Genomic DNA, 22,638 nt, shown 5'->3' on the forward strand with positions numbered 1-22,638 from the left:
AGTGTCCATCCACTGTAACAATACCTGAATATGGAAATCTTGAGAATTTGATACCATGCATAGAAAATATATTTTTGGTGATGTTTATTTCTAAGAAAGCTCTTTCACTTTCTATACTAAGGAATAAGAACAACAAACATTCATACAGGGTGCATACAAATCTTTACTTTGATGTTCCACAAATTACAAAGATATAAATTCCCTTCAAATGTGTTGTCACGAACAACAGGCATTCGCTCCACTCAGCTTCAATCAATCAATAGATTTGTAGAGCACTTCTTGTCCCGCGTGAGGGAATACAGGTGATGGCAGGGTCCAGTTGATTAGCCGAATAGACAGGTCTTCAGGGACTTTCAGAACTCTGGAAGAGATAGGGAGGTCCGGAGATAAAGGGGTAGCTCATTCCATGACTTCGTTACTAGATAGGAGAAGTAGCGACCTCTGCATCTGCTACGTCAGATGCGAGGGTAAAGGTTAGAGATGGAAGTGTAGTGGAGATGTCTGGTGGGCTGATGGAAGTTCAGGTGATGGTTCAAATATGTGGGTTCGCAGTTGTGTAGGGCCTTGTATGCGTGGGCCAGGAGCTTGATACACAGAATCTTTTCTGTACAGGGAGCCAGTTGATTTCCCCTAGGTAGGGGGTGATGTGTGTTCATCTAAAGAGATCCAGAACATGTGTCTGGCTGCTGTGTTCTGTATGGTTTGTAGTCGGATGGTAGAGTGGTTAGTGGGTGTCTGAGTTAAGAGGGCCACCAGGATGCATCCAAGGGGAAGCTTTTGTTTCCATAGACCTGTACCTCTGTCTTGTCTGTGTTGAGCTTCAGGCAGTTGTCCTTCATCCAGTTAGCAATGTCTGTATTGTAGTTTTGGATGTTGGTCTTGGTGTTGGCGGTGTCTTCGGAGAGGGACAGGATGAGTTGTGTGTCATCGGCGTAGGATAGGATGCCAGTCCATGAGTTTTGATGATGTTCGATGGAAAGGTCATGTAAGTGTTAAAGATGGTGGGGTTGAGCGAGGATCCTATGGGTACTCCACAGATGATGTCCTTTGGTTCGAAGGTGAAGGGTAGACTTAAGTTTTGCATTATTTTGGTGGGGAGAAGCGATACATCTGAGAGCAGCTCCTTGGATGCCTCTATTGTGCAGCCTTGTGATGAGTGTGCAGTGGGGGCCATATCATAGGCTGCCAAGAGGTCTAGGAAGACCAGAGCCACAGTCTCTCCTCAGTCGAGTAGGGCTTGGATGTCGTCGGTAGCTGCAAGGAGGACTGGCTTGGTGTTGCGGTTGCTGCGAAATTCAGATTTGGAGGAGTCGAGTAGGAGGTTCCATTCCAGATGTGAGGAGAGTTGTTGTTTGATGACTTTTTCTAATACTTTGGCCAGGAATGGAAACCAGGAGATTGGTTGACACTTGTGGAATTCACTTAGATCTGCTAATGGTTTCTTTAGTAGGGGGTTGGCTTTTGCATGCTTCCAGTCTTTGGGGAAGGTGGCTTTGGCAATTGAGGTGTTGAACAAGGTAGTGAGTAGGTGGCTGATTTCATTACAATAACATTTTATTGCTGCCCCAAAATTCAGCCCTTTAAAGAACAATAATACATCATAAACCAATAGAATCTCCAGACAATATGTATGTCGAGGGGACACAGTCATCATTCTCTTTTATTCACTTCTTCATTGCAGATAAGTACTTCTGCTATTTCTTTGTCTATTGCTACTTATTGATTGTTGTTAAAGATCACATCTAGTCTTTAGTCATTGCGTGGGACTGCCCTTCCAATTCATAGGTCGGCCTGGTAAGTTTTTAGGGAATTGAGTTTAACCTTTATTAATATTGTGTCAATACCTGCTTGACTTGTATCAATTCCTGCTTGAAAGACCGTTGGTCATTTGGCTAAGTATATTTGTGTAACACGAGGGCCTAGCCTGCAATATCCGGCCTCTTGGTTCCTGATCTGCTTCTTCGCCGATAGTCAGATTGCTTATATTTGAGTACCCAGCTTTCAAGCGCTAACACCCACTTGCTCCTCAGTGCAGTCACCGGCCCTCAGCGATCTCACATCTTCGCTTCCCCCTGCTTTGGGAAGGGTGCGATTGCGGAAGGTTCGGGACTGAGATGGGGCAAGTATTAGAATATGAAAGAGGACTAGACATCTTCAATTGGAGATTTGGGGAAGGTTGCCTGGCAGCGTTGATGGAGGCCAAGTGCAACCCTTACAACTCAAGATCCAGGCTAATCTGGACTAGGAGGGTCCAACAACTTTGACCCAAGTCAGGGCATTCCTTGTATAATACGTGCATTATAGGAGGTTTGTGAAGATGGGTATGGATCCATTGTGACACCCCTCACAGAACTCACATGCAAGAAAATGCCAAAGAAAGTAAACCCTGAAAGAGGCAATGTGCTCAGCTCCCATTCTCAAATCTCCAGATTACACCAAACAGTTCATTGTGCAGACTGATGCCTCTCAGCTAGGGATAGGAGTGGTCCTATCCCAGTGATGATGGCCAAGACCAGCCTGTGTCTTTTATAAGCAGGAGGTTACTCCCCAGGGAGCAGCGTTGGAGTGCCATTGAGAGGGAGGCCTTTCCTCTGGTTTGGTCCCTGAAGAAGTTGAGTCCATACCGGTTTGGTATTCACTTCAGAGTTCAAACTGTTCAGTTCAGTTCAGTATTGTCTTTATTTCGATTGTGGTAATCACAAAAGACAGAATTCATCAACAACATGAAATCATACAGATTGTATGTTATAGTAGTTTTCCTTAAAAAATCAATACCCAATTTAACAATTATAAATACTACTATAATAAAAACATAAATAAAAAGACATAGTAACAATTTATCCACAATTATTACAAGAATATATAAACCTAGAAGCTGTTTGTTAGAGTATAGGACAATAAAAACAAACTGACCACAGACCTCTCAAATGGGTTATGTAAATGAAAGGTGAGAATCCCAAACTTTTGCGGTGGTCCGTCTTCCTACAGGAAACTGACTTTACAGTGGAACACAGACCTGGGCCTGCCCATGCCAATGCAGATGGACATTATAGGTTCTTACATTTAGACAACTAAGGGGCATATTACCAAGGAGTTGCGATAAATATCGCAACGCGTGCTTGGCGCTGTTATTTTTATCGCCGGCTATCGCTGGATTTAATCGCCGAGATAGCGTTGTATTATCAATGCTTACCTCAAAGGCGATAAGAAATCCAGCGATAACGGGGTTTTCCATGGAACATCGCTGGTTTTCCAGTGATGTTCCATGGAAAACAGCGATAGGCTTGATAATAAGGCCCTGTGGCCTTAGCCGCACAATCCAACCCCCATGTTAGGTATGCCTTAGTCAGGAATTTAACAGACATTAAATTCCTGCGTTAAGGCAGAGTTAGCGCGATTAGAATTATCGCTGCAACTTGCTAATATCACGAAGCTGCCTTTGCGATATTTGCCGGTGTTGTTTCGACAGCCACCCCTACTTTGCATCTCAGTAGCGATGCCATGGTAGGCGTGCTGGAAACGGGTGCTAAGTAAGGAAAACAGGCGCTAGCGTGTCCTTGATGATCTTGAGATATAATTATCGCCGTTTTTCGCCTGAAAACGGACGCTAAAGAGGCGATAATTATATCGCCAGCCCTTGATAATATGCCCCTAAGACTCTCTAGGGAAAGGTTAGTCTCATCCTCTTTAATTGAGGGGGGGGTTGTGTAGGAAAGTGTCTCTTTTTGCATGGTTAACCCCCCATTTTTGCCTGATGTTTGATGCTTCTTGACTAAATGCGCCCTGGGCGCCTGCTAATCAGGTACCCAGGGCCTGTGTTCTATCCCCAAAACTGTAACTTTGCTCACTTATTGGCACTCCTCTGGCATACAAATAAGTCCCATGGAACCTTGTAGGCAGAGAAAGTCTCTGAGGCCTGAAGCATATATTTTGCCACCCACAGAGTCTCCTCCCCGGACCCATACACACTTCCAGTACAGTCTGTGTGCCAGGGGAAGACCTTAAAACTACAAGTCGTCAAGGCACACATCACTGTGTGCCATGCCCACCAAAACACTGCCTGTGGCATAGGTTAGTCACCCCTCTAGCAGGTTTTACAGCCCTAAGGCAAGGTGCACTATACCACAGGTGAAGGCACATTGGCATGAGCCCTGGGCCTCTACAGTACATGTGCCTTTAACAGGTATTGTAAGTGCAGTTATGCCATTTTAGACCATGGGCTGGGAGTTTGGCACCCCAAACTCCACAGCTCCATGATGGCTTTGCTGAAGACTGAGAAGTTTGGTATCAAAACATCCAATATTCTATCACCCACCCATTTCCACCAGGCCCCAGATTTTGGACATTGCCTCAGTGTGTGCATCAGGGTGCCCTTCTTGCGGCAAACCCTCAGGCATTCTTCATCTGTTGCCCGCCCCATACGGAACAGGCGTGTCCAAGTATAGTATGCTCTACACAGGAGTTTTAACTGGATCAAGCAGATTTCAACCTGCTTCGCGACTTCTATGGGATATCCACATGCCTGCCCCCAACCATCATGCTCCAGTCTACCCAGATCCCTCTACCATCTTTCTCTTACAGATTCAAGCGATGGAAGGCTGTTACTCTAGAGTGTGGAGTAGAGCTGGGACACCGAAGGCTCTGTGTGGGGCACTCAGCACCCTGTATTCAATGGGAGACTCCTTTTCCACCTCTTCCTGTAGGGCCTCCCATTTACCTAGTATGAATTGCATCTGTTGGTACTTCAGAAATTGACTCCCTGGCAGCTCATATTCAGCATGCAAATCAGTAAACGGGATCATTGCATCTTCCCTCCATATGCCACCCAGTTTGGAGATCCACAACAGGTCCCATTTTTGATGTCCCTCTATCTCGCGATAACCACGGAGAAGGTCTGAGGCCCAAAGCGTAGTCGCTAAAGTCAATCTGCCCGCCACCCCATTGTATGCATAGCCCTCTTCCATATGTTGACCACTGTCTCCGTGGTAAAGGGGATTGAGTAGCCCCCCTTCTCCGTAGAGTCGACAAAGGTATGCCTCTGGGGCCATCGCAGTATGGCCCCACTCAAGGAGGATTCTTCTTGGGTTAAAAAGGCCGCCCAATCCTTAACAGCTGTGAGTCCCAGTAATAGAGCCAGAGGTTTGGGAGGGCAATACCCTCCTCCTTCTGGTGTCTTGTCAGTAGCAAGAGGGCAATTCTTGGTATCCCACCGTCCCACAGCTGTACCCTTGTGACATAGTCTACCCTGTGGAAGAAGGCTTCCGGGACTGGGAAGGGGATTTTCAGCAGACTGTAGAAAATGTTGGTAAATAGATCATCTTATAAAGGGCCACTGGCCCCAGGAGTGAGATTCCTCCATCTCTCCACATCCCTCTGATAAGGCCTCTAGGATTTTCACAGGTTTCCCTACAGATACAAGTCCCGGTTTTGTGTCACAAAAATACCCAAGTATCGTAATCCCTGCAACGTCCACAGGAATTGGCAATCCAGAGCCCATTTCGGGTCTCCCACTTCCATAGAGAAGGCCACTGACTTTTGCCACTTAATTCAGAACACCACATAGGTCCCAATTCTCCAGGATGTGCAGTATTCTCAGCACAGAGCGCGAGGGTCCGCAAGGTAGAGGAGGATATCATCAGCATATAGTGAGGCATCATCCTCACAGCCCGGGTCCCTTTGGAGGTCCCATATTTGTGCATCTATTCAGATCCATGATGCCAGAGCTTCAAGAGCAACTGTAAAATGTAGGGGTGATAGCAGACAGCCCTGCTGGGTGCACCTGTATAGTCCAAAACCTTCTGAGATATCCCCATTGTCTCGGACTCGGGTCTTTGTATAGTAGGCCAACCCAGGATAAGATATAAGGCTCAAATTCATAATTGTGGAGTATGGCAATCATATATGGCCATGTTAGGGAGTCAAAGGATTTGTCAGCTTCCAAGGCCAGAAGGACCCCTGACTCTACTGTGTGCCAAGCAGCCCATCAATCTCTGCAGATTATGACTCATGGCCCGGTATAGCATAAATTAACATGTGAGTCAACCACCTTCATGAGGTGGTTTGCTAGAATCTTGGCCAGGATTTTCGTTTCTGTTTCAATCAATGAGATCAGCCTATAAGAGGCAAAATCATCTACGGGTTTCCTATCCCTATGCATCAGAACAGTCATGACTTCTATAAGGTGATGCAGCAAGGTGCCCTTCTCCTTGGCTGTCCTAAGCATATAGAGGATTGGCTTTGCCACTGTAAACGTTACATTGTTAAAAAATTCTGCCGGGAAGCCGTTAGGGCTGTGGGTTTTGGTATTGCCCAATTGGGAGAAAGCTGCAGCCATCTCACCCTCTGTGATCTTCCCATCCAGCGCTTCAACCTGGCCAGGCTAAAATTACTATTCTTAACTGCATATTTACTTAACTTGACTATATATACATCTCTATTTTTAGTTGCTCTATCTATTGCTGCCTCATCTTCATTCCACTTCATGCCTCTGTACTTCACTCTGCAGGTCTTTTTCTATCTATTATTTCTTTCCTTGTTTCAATTTCTTATCATTCTCTTCCTCCTTTTTCCCTCTCTCAGTCTGAGCTAAAGTCTGAACATGAACAAACAGAGTCCTGGCTCCCAGAAATGCTGGTGATCACCACCAGCACAAATCTATTGCTAGTACACTACACTTTAATGCATCTTTGGAATGTTGTGTGAGTGTTAATTTCTCTTCCTGCTCACCAGGTCCTTATGTCAATTGAAGGTTCAACTTCCTGCAGAGATTTTCTTCAGACTCAATGGTATAATATTAATGTAATACAATATCTGAACGCCTCCTGTATGGTGACAAGCTGTCTTACTGTTTGTAGTATCTGTCATTAACCCCGATTGGGCCCTCTGCATAAAGATATCTACTTGTCCAAATAACAGAGAATACACAGTTCTTGGGCCCTCAATACAGTGCATAGAAAATCAGTCTGACTGATAATTTCTGATGGTCACATAAATAAAACAGTCAGCCATCTTCATATGGGCAAACATTCTTGGTCATTCAAATGTGCTGTCACTTCTCAATTTCTCTGAACGTGGGCTGAAGGCCTGAGGAGAGGACTTTTGATTTGCACAGAATAACTAGGTCTTATGAAACAGGCAATGCAAGCATCCAAACTGTTGACATTTGATAACATCATTGAGCACCCATGATTTGTTTTATCTTCCTTTCTTTTATTCACTCAAGAAGTTCCAACTTGCTATCTCCAGCAGAGTTTAAAAAGAATTAAACAAATAACAGGATACGAATAAACACAAGAAATAACTAGAACAATTTCTTTTTTTTTAAAAGGAGTTCATCTGCAAGTTAGCCTCTGTCGCTGTAAAAAAGCCTTTAGCTAAATACAAAGGTATGCCCGAAAGAGGTATAGGTAGCAAGGGAGAACAATCATCTTGATTAAGTTGCATTGAGAGATTAGACCAATTTGAAAATGATGCCACTTACTCAATATCTCCTGTGTTTTGCCGGATAGTACGCCATAATTAGATTCCCTTACATCCTCCATTTTCTCAGAGACTTCGATCCACAGGTAGGTCCTCGACTTGACCAATCACCTATCATCCCAAGAAGGGACATTCTAATGAGGACTTGATTAAGTTGCATTGAGAGATTAGACCAATTTGAAAATGATGCCACTTACTCAATATCTCCTGTGTTTTGCCGGATAGTACGCCATAATTAGATTCCCTTACATCCTCCATTTTCTCAGAGACTTCGATCCACAGGTAGGTCCTCGACTTGACCAATCACCTATCATCCCAAGAAGGGACATTCTAATGAGGACTAGGGTCTTATCAAGGTTTAGTTTGTAGCCAGAGATAACCCCACACTCATTAGCTGCCAGAGAATCCTCTGAGGCAGAGGTCATGATGGTAATGTTGTCTGCATAGCTAAACACTTTGAGCTCAAGTTGATGGTTCTGGAGCAAAGCAATATCCCTCAAGCTCTTGAGGGCTTGAATTTAAGGTTCTATATAGAGTGCAAAGAGCAAAGGTTAAAGTGGACATCCCTTTACAGGTGCCAGAATGTATCTGAATGAGGTTGGTAAAAGACCCTGAGCATAAAACCCTAGCCTTAGGATTCTGGTAAAGCTGTTGAATCAAAGCAATAAAGCACGGCCAAAACCCTTACACAGCCATAATGACCCTAATCAATCAATCAATCAATCAGGGTTTTTGTAAGCCTGCTTCTCACCCATGAGGGTCTCAAGGCACTTGGGGGGGGGGGGGGGGGGGGAACACAGATCTGTTAGCCGAAGAGCCAGGTCTTGAGAGTCTTCCTGAAGGTGTTCAGGGAGGGGCGTGTCTGATGTGTGCCAGTAGCTCGTTCCAGGTCTTGGCTGCAATGTGAGAGAAGGATCTTCCGTCTGCTCTGGCTCTGTGGATGGGTGGGGTTTCGGCCAGTGTGAGGTTGGAAGATCGGAGGTTTCTTTGGATACATGGAAGTTGATTCTGTCATTGAGGTATTTGGGTCCGTGGTTTTATAGGCATTTGTAGGTGTGAGTGAGGATTTTGAAGATGATTTTTTTCTCCACAGAAAGCCAGTGGAGTCTTCGTAGCTGTTGGCTGATGTGTTCGTGCCGGGGGATGCCGAGGACAAGTCTGGCGGCGGTGTTCTGTATTGTCTGGAGTTGGTGGAGTAGGGACTTGTTGATGCCGGCGTAGAATGCGTTTCCATAGTCCATTCTGCTGGTGATGAGTGTAGTCCCATGCTGAAGGGGTGATTTCAAGGATGAGGACTTCTGTCTTCTCAGCGTTGAGCTTCAGGCAGCTGTTGGTCATCCAGACCGCGACGTCTTGCATTTCTTTTTGGAAGTTGAGTTTGGCAGTGGTGGGGTCTCTGGTGAGGTATAGGATGAGCTGGGTGTCATCGGCACAGGATAAGATGTTGAGGCCATGTTGTCGGACGATGGCTGCGAGGGGGGCCATGTAGATGTTGAAGAGGGTTGGGCTCAGTGATGATCCCTGTGGGACTCCGCAGGTGGTTTTCATGGGATCAGAGAGGAAGGGTGGTAGTCTAATTATTTGGCTTCTTCCGATGAGGAACGATCTGGTCCAGTCCAGGGCTGTTCCTTGTATTCTGGTGTCATGCAGTCTGGCGACTAGTGTGCGATGAGAGACGGTGTGGAAGGCTGCTGACAGGTCAAGTAGAATGAGGACTGTGGAGTGGCCTTGGTCCAGGAGGGTGCAGATGTCGTCTGTGGCGGTGAGTAGGGCAGTCTCTGTGCTGTGGTTGCTTCGGAATCCGGATTGGGACGGGTTGAGGATGGCGTTTTCCTCGATGAAATGTGCCAGTTCCCTGTTGACTGTTTTCTCTGCAACTTTGGCCGCGAAGGGGAGGAGCGAGATGGGCCGGTAGTTCTTGAGGTCGGTGGGTCTGCTGTGGGATTCTTGAACAGGGGCCTAACTTCTGTGCGCTTCCAGTATTCTGGGAAGGTGCCTGTTTTGAAGGTGGTGTTGATGGTGCGTTGCAGTTCGGATGCGATGGGGGCCGCGGCGCTGTGTTAGATGTGAGGAGGGCAAGGGTTGGTGGGGGCCCCCCGAGTGGATGCATTTCATGGTCAAGGCAGGGTCTTCAGTTGTGATCGGTGTCCAGTTGGAGATGGTGGGCTGGCTGGTGTCTTTGGGGGTGGGAGGTCGGCTGTGTCGTCTGTTGGATGGTCGACGAATTTGTCGTAGAGGGTTTTGATCTTGAGGTGGAAGTAGGTTCCAAGCTTGTCGTAGAGGTCTTTGGATGGGGTAATGTCTGTGGCTTCAATGAGTGGGTTGGTGAATTCCTGAATTACACTGAAGAGTTCCTTGGAGTTGGTGGAGTTGGTGAGGATTTTGTTGCGGATGAAGTTTCCTATGGTGGTTCTGATTTGGTTGTGGTAGCCTGTTGTGGCGTCCTTGTAGGTGTAGTAGTTTTCGGTTGTCTTGGTGTTTCTCCAGTTCTTCTCCAGGCATCTGTAGGTGTACCTGGCTTCTTGGAGGTCGGTGGTGAACCAGTCTGCTTTCCTGGGGCACTGTTTGTCGGGGTTGCGTAGCGGGGTGAGCTCGTCTGCGCAGTTGGAGATCCAGGTGTGGAGTTCTCTGGCTGCGATGCTTGCGTTGGATGCCCAGGTGCAGTTGTCTCGGGAGAGGGTTGTAGTTAAGTTGTTCGTCGGTAACCTTGCTTCAATTCCTTCAAGATGGGCAACGGGCTGGTTTGGGTGCCTTGGGTTTGTCGAAGGTGAAGTGTACGCAGTGGTGGTTGGTCCATGGTGGTTGCTTTGTGTGAACATTGTTTCCTGCCGCTAAGATGGGGTCGAGAGTGTGTCCTGCTCTGTGGGTCAGTGTGGTGACGAGTTGTTTAAGTCCGATGTTGGCTAGGTTGTCATGGAGGGTGGTGGAGTTGCAGTTGCTGGGGTTGTCGAGGTGGAAGTTCAGGTCTCCAATGAGTATGTAGTACATTGATGCGATGGCGTGGGGTGCGATGAAGTCGGTGATGGTGGTGGCGAAAGGTGTCCGGGGGCCGTGGGGTCTGTAGACGAGGGTTCATCAGAGTAAGGCGGTGGGGCTGGTCCGGATCTGAAAGTGCAGTTGTTCGGCAGAGGGGAAGGCTTCACGGGAGGTGGTGAGGTGGAGGGTGCTCTTGTGGGCGATGGTGAGGCCCCCTCCCGAGTGGTTGGGGCGGTCCTTCCTCTGGATCTTGAATCCGTAGGGATGGTGGTGATGTCGGGGGGGGAGGAGATGTTGGTCCAGGTCTCCGTCAAGAAGGTGATGTCGGATGAGAGAGAGTCAAGTAGGTTCCAGTTTTCCATGGCGTATTTGGGTACAGAGCGCAGTTTGAGGAGGATGCATCTTAGGGTGTCGCCCTAAGATAAGGCCATGAGTCCCAGTCGAAGGCCTTTTTAGCATCTAGCATTATTGCTCCGACCAGATTTCCATGAGCACAGACTGCCTCAAGAGCAGTGATATCAATATAGACATGGGCAGGGTTATACTGCCCTGGAACAAAACCATGTTGATTCTCGTCAACAAGATCAGAATTAACTGAAGCACGCCTGTTTGCGAAAATCTAATTATAAATCTTGGAATCAGCATTTATCAACGAAATAGGCTGATATGAACCACTGAGAAAAAGATCTTTCGCTTTTTTAGGAAAGATGACAATGTTGGTCTCAGTCCATGACACAGGAACCTGCCCAAGTAATTCAAAAGAGTTGAACAGATCATGGAGAACCAGCACTACAGGATGTGACAAACTAACATAGAAATCCAATGGAAGTTGATCGGTGCCACAGACCTTGCTCGTGCCAGCTAGCCAATAGCGTCTTACACTTTGGAGGTTGATATTTGACCTAGCTTATGCTATTGTGTAGTAGACAGTTTCCGGTGATGGTGGACCCAAACAAAATGAACGATCTGATCCGTGGAAGGGACCAATTCATATTCATACAACTTCTGATAAAAGCTGTGGAACTCCTCTTGCATAAGGGCAGGATTGGTCACAGTAGCCCCTTGAGAGTTCTTAATCCCAGAAATAGCAGATGCATTAGCTCTATCACGGACCCGGAAAGATAACACTCTGCCCATTTCTTCGATAAAGAATTGTGATCTGATATAACCCTAGGATTCAAGGAAGCTGTCTACAAATATGGACACCCTGAAATGACAACTTGTGCAAGTCGAGGTGGTTCAAGAAAGCCTTCCAACTGTTGTGGGAGCAGTCAAGACCCAGATCTCATGACAGGAAGTTCAGATGACCATGCTCTCATCAAGGGTCTAAGATTTGGAGAATAGCTTTTGGTGGAATAACCTGAGGATATTGGGGATCCACGAGGGGTCAGAGGAACAATCCTAGAGGCTATATAATTTGGTTGTTTAGGGAAGCCTTTCCTACACTGGGGGCCTGGGACATGGACAGTATGATTCAGAGAGCCCATCGCTATCCATTCTCACATCCTCATTATTCACGGGCCATCCTGATATATTTGGGTAACTTCCTCCTCCGTTAGGAGATAAACAGGGCTGCTCGTCCAAGACCACCAGTGAAAGCGGCTGGAGTGGACTTTTCTGTTCAATCTGATTTCTCTCATTAGACTGTAGTTCGGCATTGGCAGCTGAGAGAGCATATCCCGGCACTACAAAATCTTAAAGCTTCGGTTTCATTACTGGAGCCCGCAATCCTGTGCATCCAATATGAGGAGCAAATGTATTAATGTTTTTAACAGCCTGAGGTTTAGGAGCTATTGACTAAGTGAGTAGGGGGAAATAAGGAGACTAATGGATCCAGCTGATTCTGTTTTGTCTTTTTCTACTTGATTCTTTTTTGAGCAGCACATCTGTATTCTGTCTGATTACTGGTGATACTGCTGGAGCGGGTTTTATTTAGAAAAATTGTATACCCCTCCATTCTATATGTTTACATTAATAAGATTCATTAATTAATAGTAATTTTACTAATTATTTGCTGTGTGAACTTACCAACCTTACTAGTATATGAAATACACGTGGGATTTGCATTTGCATGGCCTAATTAATACGTAAATTAAATTGTGTACGCATATTGATTATAGATAATTAGAATAGTGCATGATTAGATGTTGCTTTCGTGATGTATTTTGTGATTCGTGCTTTATAATGTGAGTATAATCCGCAATGAGTGTTGCTTTTGCTAGATAAATACATACACATATGGGTATTAGCGAGGGAATAACATTTTATTAGTCATTGCTATGTATTAATTACGTTTTTGTGTTTCTTCCGCTTAAGTTGGCCATTCGGGCCTGCCTTAAGATGGCTGCTTCTCATAACCGATATGACCAACGACACTCTGCAAGTCTCTGGGTGAAGTGCACATGCGTCACTACTAGCAACTGTGGCCTGGACCTGACCCCAGATGAACATGTACCCTCCAAGGACGGTCTGGGATGGCCGCCAAATATTTAAAACAAAGACTGTTATGTGAACCGGAATTGACAAAGGTTATAACCAAAAAGACACTATCGTGAGAAACCCAAAAGGATGATCCCTGATTGACCAATCAGCAAACTTGAATGCCCAAACTTTGTAACTTTTATCATTGATTTTAGTATAAAAAGAGTAGAATAGAAAGGGTCGGGCCTTCGCTATTTGATCGCCTTCTTGATTTCCTGACGTTATGCTGACGGAGAGGACGGTGACACTGCAGGACAGCTGTTTCCCGAATCTATGACGGACTGATCGGATGCTCTAATTCCTAATGAACTAAAAACGATTCTCATGAGCATAGAGTGACAAACGACTGAATCTGACATTAGATGAGGACATTTAGCCAGAATAGGTAAATATGATAATCAGCTGCTTATTGAATTAATGTCTTTTCAGCAATATTTAGATAAAATATTACCTGTTCATTACAGAAATGTGTTGTTTATTTATAGAAAGAATTGATGTGAAAAGAATTGTAGAATTAGAAAACCAAACCTGCAACTAGGATGATCTATGGCCTGTTTATGGGAGGGATACCAAGAAGAGAAAGTAGGTCTTAATGAATAGGGAAAGCTAGAAAATCAATTATTCATCGAGGAGAAACAGGTATTTCTTTTCATTCCAGCGGTTGGAACAATCACCTCCTTATAATAATAGACTAATGATGAATGAATTTTGGTCTGTGACGAAGAGAGGGATTTTGTATTCCACGCTGCATCAGTATTTCTGGTAGCAGAGATATGGTTTCTTATTGTTTTGGTTTGGTTAGTATTGCTTGTAAATAGCTTATTGATTATTGATTGGTATTGGTCTATGTATTAACACTGTATGTTGAGTAACGTCGAGTTTATGTGGTGTGCACGGCTTCTGGGAGATAGGAAGTCGGAAGTTTGTTACGGTTCCGTAGTAGAGTAGAGGTAAGCGCTGCTCTCGAGAAAGACGGAATTGTGGTCGCCCGTAGGTACACGGGAGAAACGTGTGACAAGTGAAGTCGCACGACGCATTGTCTGGGTTCGATTCGGGAGCATCGTCATGTGTTGTCATTAGAGACATTTCCTGTATTAGAGGAGTGTGTATGGTAGCAAAGGGTTACCTGTGAAATTTTGGTCTTAGGTACCAGGAATCCAAATGGCATTCTGATAACGCTTATCACTGGAAAGGAAGCAGGTGTTCTCTGAGCTTGCTAGAAGGACAAAGTAGAGGGAAGCGCTGCTTTGTTAGCGAATCTTATAATTCTGTAGTAGGGCAGAGGTAAGTGCGAGTTATAGTTAGCAGAACTAACTATAATGGAGGAATTTCTATGGTTTTATACGAGTGAAATGGCCAGCTAACTATAATACCCCTGAAACCTATGTTTTTTTCTGTGAATTTCTAAGGTTTTTAAATGCTAATTTCTAACTATAACGTCTCTGAAACCTATGGTTTTTTTCAGTGAATTTCAAAGCTTTTTTAAATGCTAATTTCTAACTATAACGTCTCTGAACCCTATGTTTTTTTCTGTGAATAAACATACACATATACATAGCACACAATGCAGTCACCATTATGTAGTTATGGTGTCGCCAAATGCTCCATTGAAAAGTCTTTTTCAGATATCACCAAGAACTTGGACCCTGCAACAAATCTGGCAAGATACGGTCCACCATGCCAAACAGTGTTTTTTACTAAAATTCCATATTTAGCATTATCAAGCATTACTTTTTATTTCACTGCAGGCAACTAAACAGTATAAGCCAATATTTTACTTACTATTGTCAATAAACATTTGTTTGTTTAAAATCCATCTTTTTATAAAAGTTTATTACCCCCAAAGTAAATATGTAAAATAAAAAATACATAAAAGGTAACATGTAAAATGGTCCAATATGCTATAGAGGGGTTCTGGTGACGTCATATACCAAGAAGGGTGGGAGGGCAGGTGCTTTGCAAACATCAAACAATGAGTTTTTGTCTGAAATAGGATTGCCACTCCCCATTGGACTGACGAAAGTGTTGTCCCTGTTATTTAAAAAATGCTGTCACTATTTACAAAAAACTGCAAAATGTTATGAGGCGACTGCAGGGCAAAAATGGGGTACTTTTATTATGTAATGGATTGTGAACAGTACAACTGTCAAATGAGGTTTTAGTCACTTGTAATTGGTGATGTGGATGTACCCATTCTGCAGATGTAGCAAGTAAAAATAAATATAATCTCTGTATAAATGGCAGAATAGTTGCAAGCTCACCTTGAAAAATCGTTTTGATTTGATAAATATGTTTGCTCTGCGTAGGTAAAGAAAAGGGGTGTGAAGGGAATATGGGATAGTCTGGAGGAGTGAAAGAAAGGATGGGAGACAGACTGCTTTGCAAATTGTGCATTGTAAATATTCATTTATGTGAATAATTGATTGGTGGCCTTTATTAATCCTTGCAAAAACAGCGTTCATTTGCCATTGATAAACCTTCTGAAACAGTGATTTCAAAACCCAGTGACCATTAAGATTTGGATGCTGTAAAGCGGAGATTATACAGTTTTGCTTTAGACGGGGCAGAGTACAATGGATGAAATTGGCTTTGTAGGCCATCCACCATTGCTAGAATCCAAGTAGATAAAATGTACTGGGTCAAAGAAAATACTCAAAAATATTTTGGCCTTTGAAATCCTGTTTCACTTACCCTTTCGCCAGAGTAAATTAGCAAGCTGTTGTTCTGCCTCATCATTGCCTGTGTGGCGGGCCAGCGTGGCTGCTGAAGAGGTAAAAAATGGCATGAGGCAAAACGTACTCCAAGGGCCTCTTCCATTATCCACACAACACCATGCCCATAATAAAACACCCTCATCAAAGTGTTTAGCAGCTCCTGTGTTTTAGAAGGTGATCACATGTGCCTTTAAATGGCAAGTTTATCTATCTGATGCAATCTTATGAATTGTATGACAAGCATGTGCATGGAAATATAGAAATACAGATGTGGTTAAAACTAGCGGGCCAAAAAATATCCAATGTGTATGAAGATCTATACCTATTGAACTATATACACTTTATTTGTAGGTTGGGTCGGTGAGGGAGGAAGTGCCAGAGAATGAAATGGGGAAGCTAAAAGAAGAGTGACGTCTAATCCAGACTTAAGGGAAAGAAGAGGAAAGGGGAAAGAATTTGCCAGAAAAGAAGCTTAGTGGACTAGTGAAGTAGGCATAAAGACAGTGCAACAAGTCGAGATACTAAGAAGATGGTATAAGGTTTAGAGGTATTATTGGTTGGTGAGAAATGCTAGGAAAAGGTTTGTTTAGAGGCTGGTCAGGTTAGTTATGGATTGGGAACAGGGTGTGGGAAATAAAAGTTATAGTGGTTACAATGTTAGAGAACATGCATGAAGAGCAACTGAAAGACCCCAAATTCCTGGCTTCTATTCCCCCATTAAAATACCTTTTCACTTACCAATACTCTTCCAGCAATATGATGTGGGATGCTCAAAATCAATGAAAAACTCCTCTGTCTCATTCGGTGTCTAGAAAAGCATTCAGGAAGCTGTAAAGAATCCAAAAATGACTTCAGCAAAGATATAGACCAACTCTAGCCTCCACTAATGAGGCTCACATTCCTGCTCTGCCCACAACTTTATATGTGAGGATATCAAATTATTAATATTGTCCTACCATCTAATAACAAAAACATTAACCAAAATATTGAGAATGTAAGTATATATAAATAAGAATAGTATTCTAAATGCACATCAACGGTGCTTGAATATATATATTTATTATGTGTATGTCATCAACTTATAAACACACACACATACACATCAGTCAGTCAGTCAATGAAATCACTTTATTCGATTCTTATGTAATAAGATTATAAAAGTAGAGATGTACAGAATAGAAGAAACAATCATCATTATGTTAGAAAAACAGAATAGCAGTTAAAAACATCAACTAAAACATCTATCATTGTGCAAAATGTTGAAAAAGACAAATGAAACATACAATTCATACATGAGTATTGTGCAATCGCCTGGTCTTCCAGGAAAGAAGTAAAAAAGATGCCACGGAGTAACAAACATGGTGATCAGGCAGTGAATGTAGAAAATACATTCCTGAGCGGCGTTGTGTAAAATTATATTTATGTATGAGTGGCAATATGAATCTCTTACGGTGTTACACGTAAAATTTGCAAAAGAAAAAGATAAGCAAATTTGATTGGGAGGAAACTCTGTCACATGGGCAAGGAGGAGGATCGTGGATTGAGAAAATTCCTTATGCATAGGTCAACATAAAAGGGATAAAATTCAGACGAAACGTTAGTAAAATAAACCTATGGTGAGGGTTTGTCACAGTAAGTAAGTACGAGGCTGTCCCTTCCTGGTCAATTGGTCATCCAGATAGGATATTCACTGATGCTTTTGAAAAGTTCGTTTTAAATCTCTCAGTTGCCCATTGTTTAAAAATCGGGTCTTGATCTCCTTTTTAGAGATGGTAGAACAATTGATGGGTGAGACAAATAAGTGCTGTAGGCCAAGGGAGGAAAGACTGTTTTAATTATGTGATCCATGGGATCCTATGGACATATTCTAGAGAGAGACAGTCTTCTATTAGTTTCAGAGTGAGGTTGATAGATTCTATTCTCCAGATAGAATGCCATAGAATGATTGGAGCCAGGCTAAGTTGTATCATTAATGTATGGAACATCCAGTTCTGCGTGACGGATGAAATTGGAGCAGCTTACAGGGAGGCCTACTAGTTTTTTTCAGAAAATGTCCTCCATAGTCTGGAGAGCTGAGGGGTTAGAGTACCCTAGATACCTGCCCCATAAGTTGATACTGAGACAGATTTAACAGTGTAAACTTTTCTAACCATATCAAGGGGTTTCGGTCCCAGTTTTTCTGTAAAAGAGTGTAGGGCGATAATACGTTTTTCTAGCAATAAGCCCCTTGGGGTACACATATTGGACCAATTTAGTTGTCTGTCGAATGTTACCCCTATATAGGAGAAGTATCAATTTGGACTACTTCTAGACCGGCTATGTAAAAATATGGAACTTTCCTATCTTTACGGCTGGTAATTAAGATAAAGGACTTTGCCTCATAAGTTTTTAGATCCAGATTTCGCATACAATTCACGTAAACCTCTAATAATTCCAGTAAGGCTTGGCCTGTACAGGCAATTAACACTGCATTATCTGCATAAAGGAGAATTCGGGAGCGCACTTTATTGATTTTAGGAACATCTGGGGTTGAATCCGACAGAGGTGTATCCACCCGATTGGTATGGATGGAAAAAATAAATGGGGCAAGTACACGACCCTGTAGGACTACCCTGTTCATTGGGAACGACCTTATGCACTCTCTCTGCGACCACTAGCGGACGCTGGTCAAGGCCAAAGAATAGAGCTGCCTGATAAAAAGGATAATTGCCTCATCAATGCCCATTTCTTTCATAATCCTCCATAAGTGGTGATCGGCAACACAGTCAAAATCTGTGGATAAGTCCATAAATGCCAAGTATAACTTGCCTTGCTTGGCTTGAATATACTTGCCAATTAACAGACTTAAGTTAAGGCATTGATCCTGGGTACCTTTCCCCTTTTTAAAATCGTATTGCACCGGCATCAGGACATTATTGTGGGTAGCCCATTCCTCTAATCTGTTCATTGGGACGTGACCCATGAGTTTAGCAGTGCTGTCCAGGAGGGAGATCGGTTTGTTTTTTTCGGCCTCGGATTTATCTCCTTTCTTATAGATTGGAATTAAAATAGATTTCGACCATGAGTCTGGTGGGCCCACAATGGCGAATGTGTTAAAAACATTTGTCTTCATGGGTCCCCATAAATCCGGCTCATCAAAGAAGAAAATTATTGGAGTACCATCCGGGCCGGAGGCTCTGTTACTGGAGCACTCCATAAGGACCTTCTAAACCGATGGTTAAAAATGAGGAAAGGTTTGGTATGGGAGGTAATGGCTGCCCTCTGTATAATCGCTCTCTCAGTTTTTGGGTCAAATATTGAGAAGAAGAATGCAATGCAAGATTCGAAACAGTGGATGGTTTGAGAAAGGGAGCGTTAATAACTCAACAAAAGTCCCTAGCGTTATTTGAGGTGGCGGATTGATACAATTGCTTCTTCCTTAAGAGTTTTATTCCTAATCCTCCTTGCCTCTTTATAGACAAAAAGCTTAACCAGTTCCACATCTCTAGGGGTGGATCTAAGGGCCTGATGTAAATTTGATAGGGACTTAGCGCAGGCTTGGTCAAACCATCTTGGGCCTAACGTGTTGGCAGTAGGAGTTTTTCTAGTTATGACGTTTTTAATCTCGAGTAATATCTGTTCAAAGGCCGTGGTTACCTGAGTGGGATCAGATTCTACTTCTAATCAGATCATGATGTCAGTTATCCTGTTTCTGACCATGAAGGAAACAATTTTTGCTTCGTCTATTGTAGCCCATTTAAGGATAATCACATTATTTATTGCTATCATGGGTTTGACATACATCGTCTGCTTCAAATGGACTCCTTCCCATTCCAGGTTACCAATAATGGCAGCATGATCACTATAATTAAGAGACTTAGGACCATATGTATGAAGCCAATTTGTGATTGCAAATTAGCAGTGTGCAATGTATCACACAAACACCCCCTCGCAAAATAAGGAATCGCAAATTGAGATTCCTTAAATGCAATGTAAGAAGCACAAAAGAAAGTGCGAGTTGGCTTTAAGGAATCGGAAATTACCACCAACTTCAAGTTGGTAGTAAATTGCGATTTCACTTAAAAATGCACTACTTTGCATATTTGTAAAGTGCCATGTGGTGCACATACATGCCCTTAGGGCATGTATGTGTGCCACATGTGCACACATGCACATTTCAGGGGTGCAACAGGGTGTCCTTTTGACAACTTGGCACCCTTGAAATTCCATTCTCAATTTGCGATTCTCTAATTTCTAATCGCAAATTGAGAATGTCTTCCCATTCATTCCTATGGGCCTCCTAGCCTATAGGAATCAAAACTCTTTTTTGATACATATCACAAATTGAGAATGCCTTCCCATCCATTCCTATGGGCTAGGAGGCCCATAGGAATGAATGGGAAGACATTCTCAATTTGCGATTACCAATTAGAGAATTGCAAATTGAGGATGCAATTTAAAGGTTGCAAGGGTGCCAAAAGGACACCCTGTTGCACCCCTGAAATATTCATGTGTGCACATTTTACGCACATACATGCCCTAAGGGCATCTATGTGCGACATATGGCACTTTTAAAAAATCAAAAAAGTGCTTTTTTTAAAAAATCGCAAATTACCACCAACTTGAAGTTGGTGGTAATTTGCAATTCCTTAAGGCCAAATAGCAAATTTCTGGTGCTTCCAGAATTGCATTTAAGGAATCGCAATTTGCACTTCCTTAATTGCATTCGCAAAATAGAGAATCGCTAATTTTTCAATACTCTATTTTGCGATGGCTTTTTGAGTTGATACATCCCAATAGGCTTTTTCCAATTCGCAAATGGGCCAAATCTGAGAATCTGCCCGTTTGCAAACGGGAAAAAGGCTTGATACATATGGCCCGCAATTTGAACATTACAAATAATTTTTTTTAAAGGAACCGAAATGATCTATGGTTGAACCCTGAGTAGATAAGCCAAATGTATTGTGTAGCATGCCTGAGCTAGAATTGATCAGGTCCCGGATTTCTAAATCGTTGATAACAAGAAATCTATTCAGAGCATCTCCATAAGGGTTGTGTGTAAAATGGGATATAGGCTCGTCTATCCTATTGGTTATGCCACATGCTGCTTTATTTAAAAAGGAGCAACTGTGTGCGTTAAAATCACCCACCCATAGAATATTCGGATACTGTTTAAGGGTATTAAAAAGTATATTGATTTCCCCTTCCAGTAGGTCAACAGCCTTCTTCATGTCACCAGTAAAATTATTATAATCATTTTTTTTAAAAAGAACTGTATTACCATTGGGGCCTTTTAGGTGTAAAAGGTGATAATAAGGAGAATCGTTGTGAAATGACAAGACTTCCAGCTTTAAGGTACTTTTCCACAGGGTCAGAATCCCCACTCCGGCACAACCTGAGTTCGACGGAAGGGCAGAAGTATGGAAAGAGCGATAGCCACCTAGATTAATAGGACCGGTTTCCCATGTTTCTTTGAAACATATCAGGTCATAGGTGGTAACAATTGTTAACCAATCAGGATCGGACAGTTTGGAACTCAAGCCAGCGATATGCGAGATGATTAATTTGGCATGCTCGATATGATTGTGTGTTGCCATAAGTTGCGAGGGATTTACGAACCCTGATATATTGCAGCTTGGAACAGGAGTTGGAGTTCTCCTGTTCTTCCTCTGTCAATCGCAACCTTCTAGGTCTGTTAAAACACTGAATCGATTGAGAGTGGGGAAGGGGATGAAGGGTTGTCCTGATGGAAGGTATTGGGGCTCAAGGTTGGGGAGACTGTGAGGGCCACAGGGTCTTGCCCCCAGGGACTGGTCCAAGCCGGTTTACAGAAAAAGCCAAGCAGTAACACAAACATTTGGGTCTTCAGTGATGGCACTGTCGGCAACAGGTTGAGCAATTGCTGATCCGGGTGGTGCGAGTTAAAATGAACCTCCCCATAGTCCCCCTGGATTGATGTCGTTGAGTCCCCCACTAGCCCACCCTTCTTGCCATTAGAATTTGGGAAAGTATCTCCCTCATACACATATATATGTTTATATACATATATATAGATAAATATAGAAATATATATATATGCCTGGGTACATGCGGATACAGCGGCTAGCCAAATATTAATTCAATAAGGTCGTTTTTTTGGGTTGTGTATCCCTCTGTTCAAAAAACATATTGAAGTCCATGTAAACCTTTTTAGTTTTACGAGTTTTGATGAGTCGACGTCTCTTCTGGGGAATGCCAGAGGTAGTGATCTAATAAAGCTTATTGAATCTCATGTCAGGAGTTCTCGTGCACCTGAATGTGTATCCAGAATGTGTGAACTTGCAGCAGTCACTAAACTCTTCTGAATATGATAATCCAAAAGTTTTCAAAAGATGACAGACAAAATACACATTGCATGGTGTGCACATGTGTGTCTTTTCCTAAGATGTCTCTAGTTCTCTTGGAAAGACCTTGGTAGTTCAGCAACATCTTATGAAGTTTGCAGGATTCCACAAGCTCCTCGAGTGACTGGACCTAGGTCAGCAGAGCTGGAGGAGGCTTCTTATGTACTAAGGAATATTTATCATGCATTAAAAGTTACTCTTGCAGAGTAGTCCCATTTATTTTGGCAGCTTTGGGTGCTAAGCTTCAACACTGGTATGAGCTTCTTCACTGGTACTTCAAAGCAATCTTGATTCTCGAGGTTCCTACCAATCTAGTCCATGACACATTTCTTTCGTCTTTCAATACCATGTCCTGGTCTTATCATTAAGGAGTCCAAAGGATAAAAGGAAGTGAGTAGATCTTGGTAAGAGTGATGGTATAGTTTGGTGGCTCTGGCAGAGGACATTGAATTAACTGCATATATGTCTGAAAACGTATTCCAAATCTTGTATCATAAAAGGCATCATAATTCTTCTAGACTTGTTTGTAAAATATATGTAAAGGACACCATAATTCTACTTGTAAATGACATTAAGATGGATGCTGCCATTAATTTACTTTTGCACAGTTGAAGTTTGTACAAGCC

The sequence above is a fragment of the Triturus cristatus genome, chromosome 6 (genome assembly GCF_964204655.1).
Source record: "Triturus cristatus chromosome 6, aTriCri1.1, whole genome shotgun sequence".
Taxonomy (NCBI): domain Eukaryota; kingdom Metazoa; phylum Chordata; class Amphibia; order Caudata; family Salamandridae; genus Triturus; species Triturus cristatus.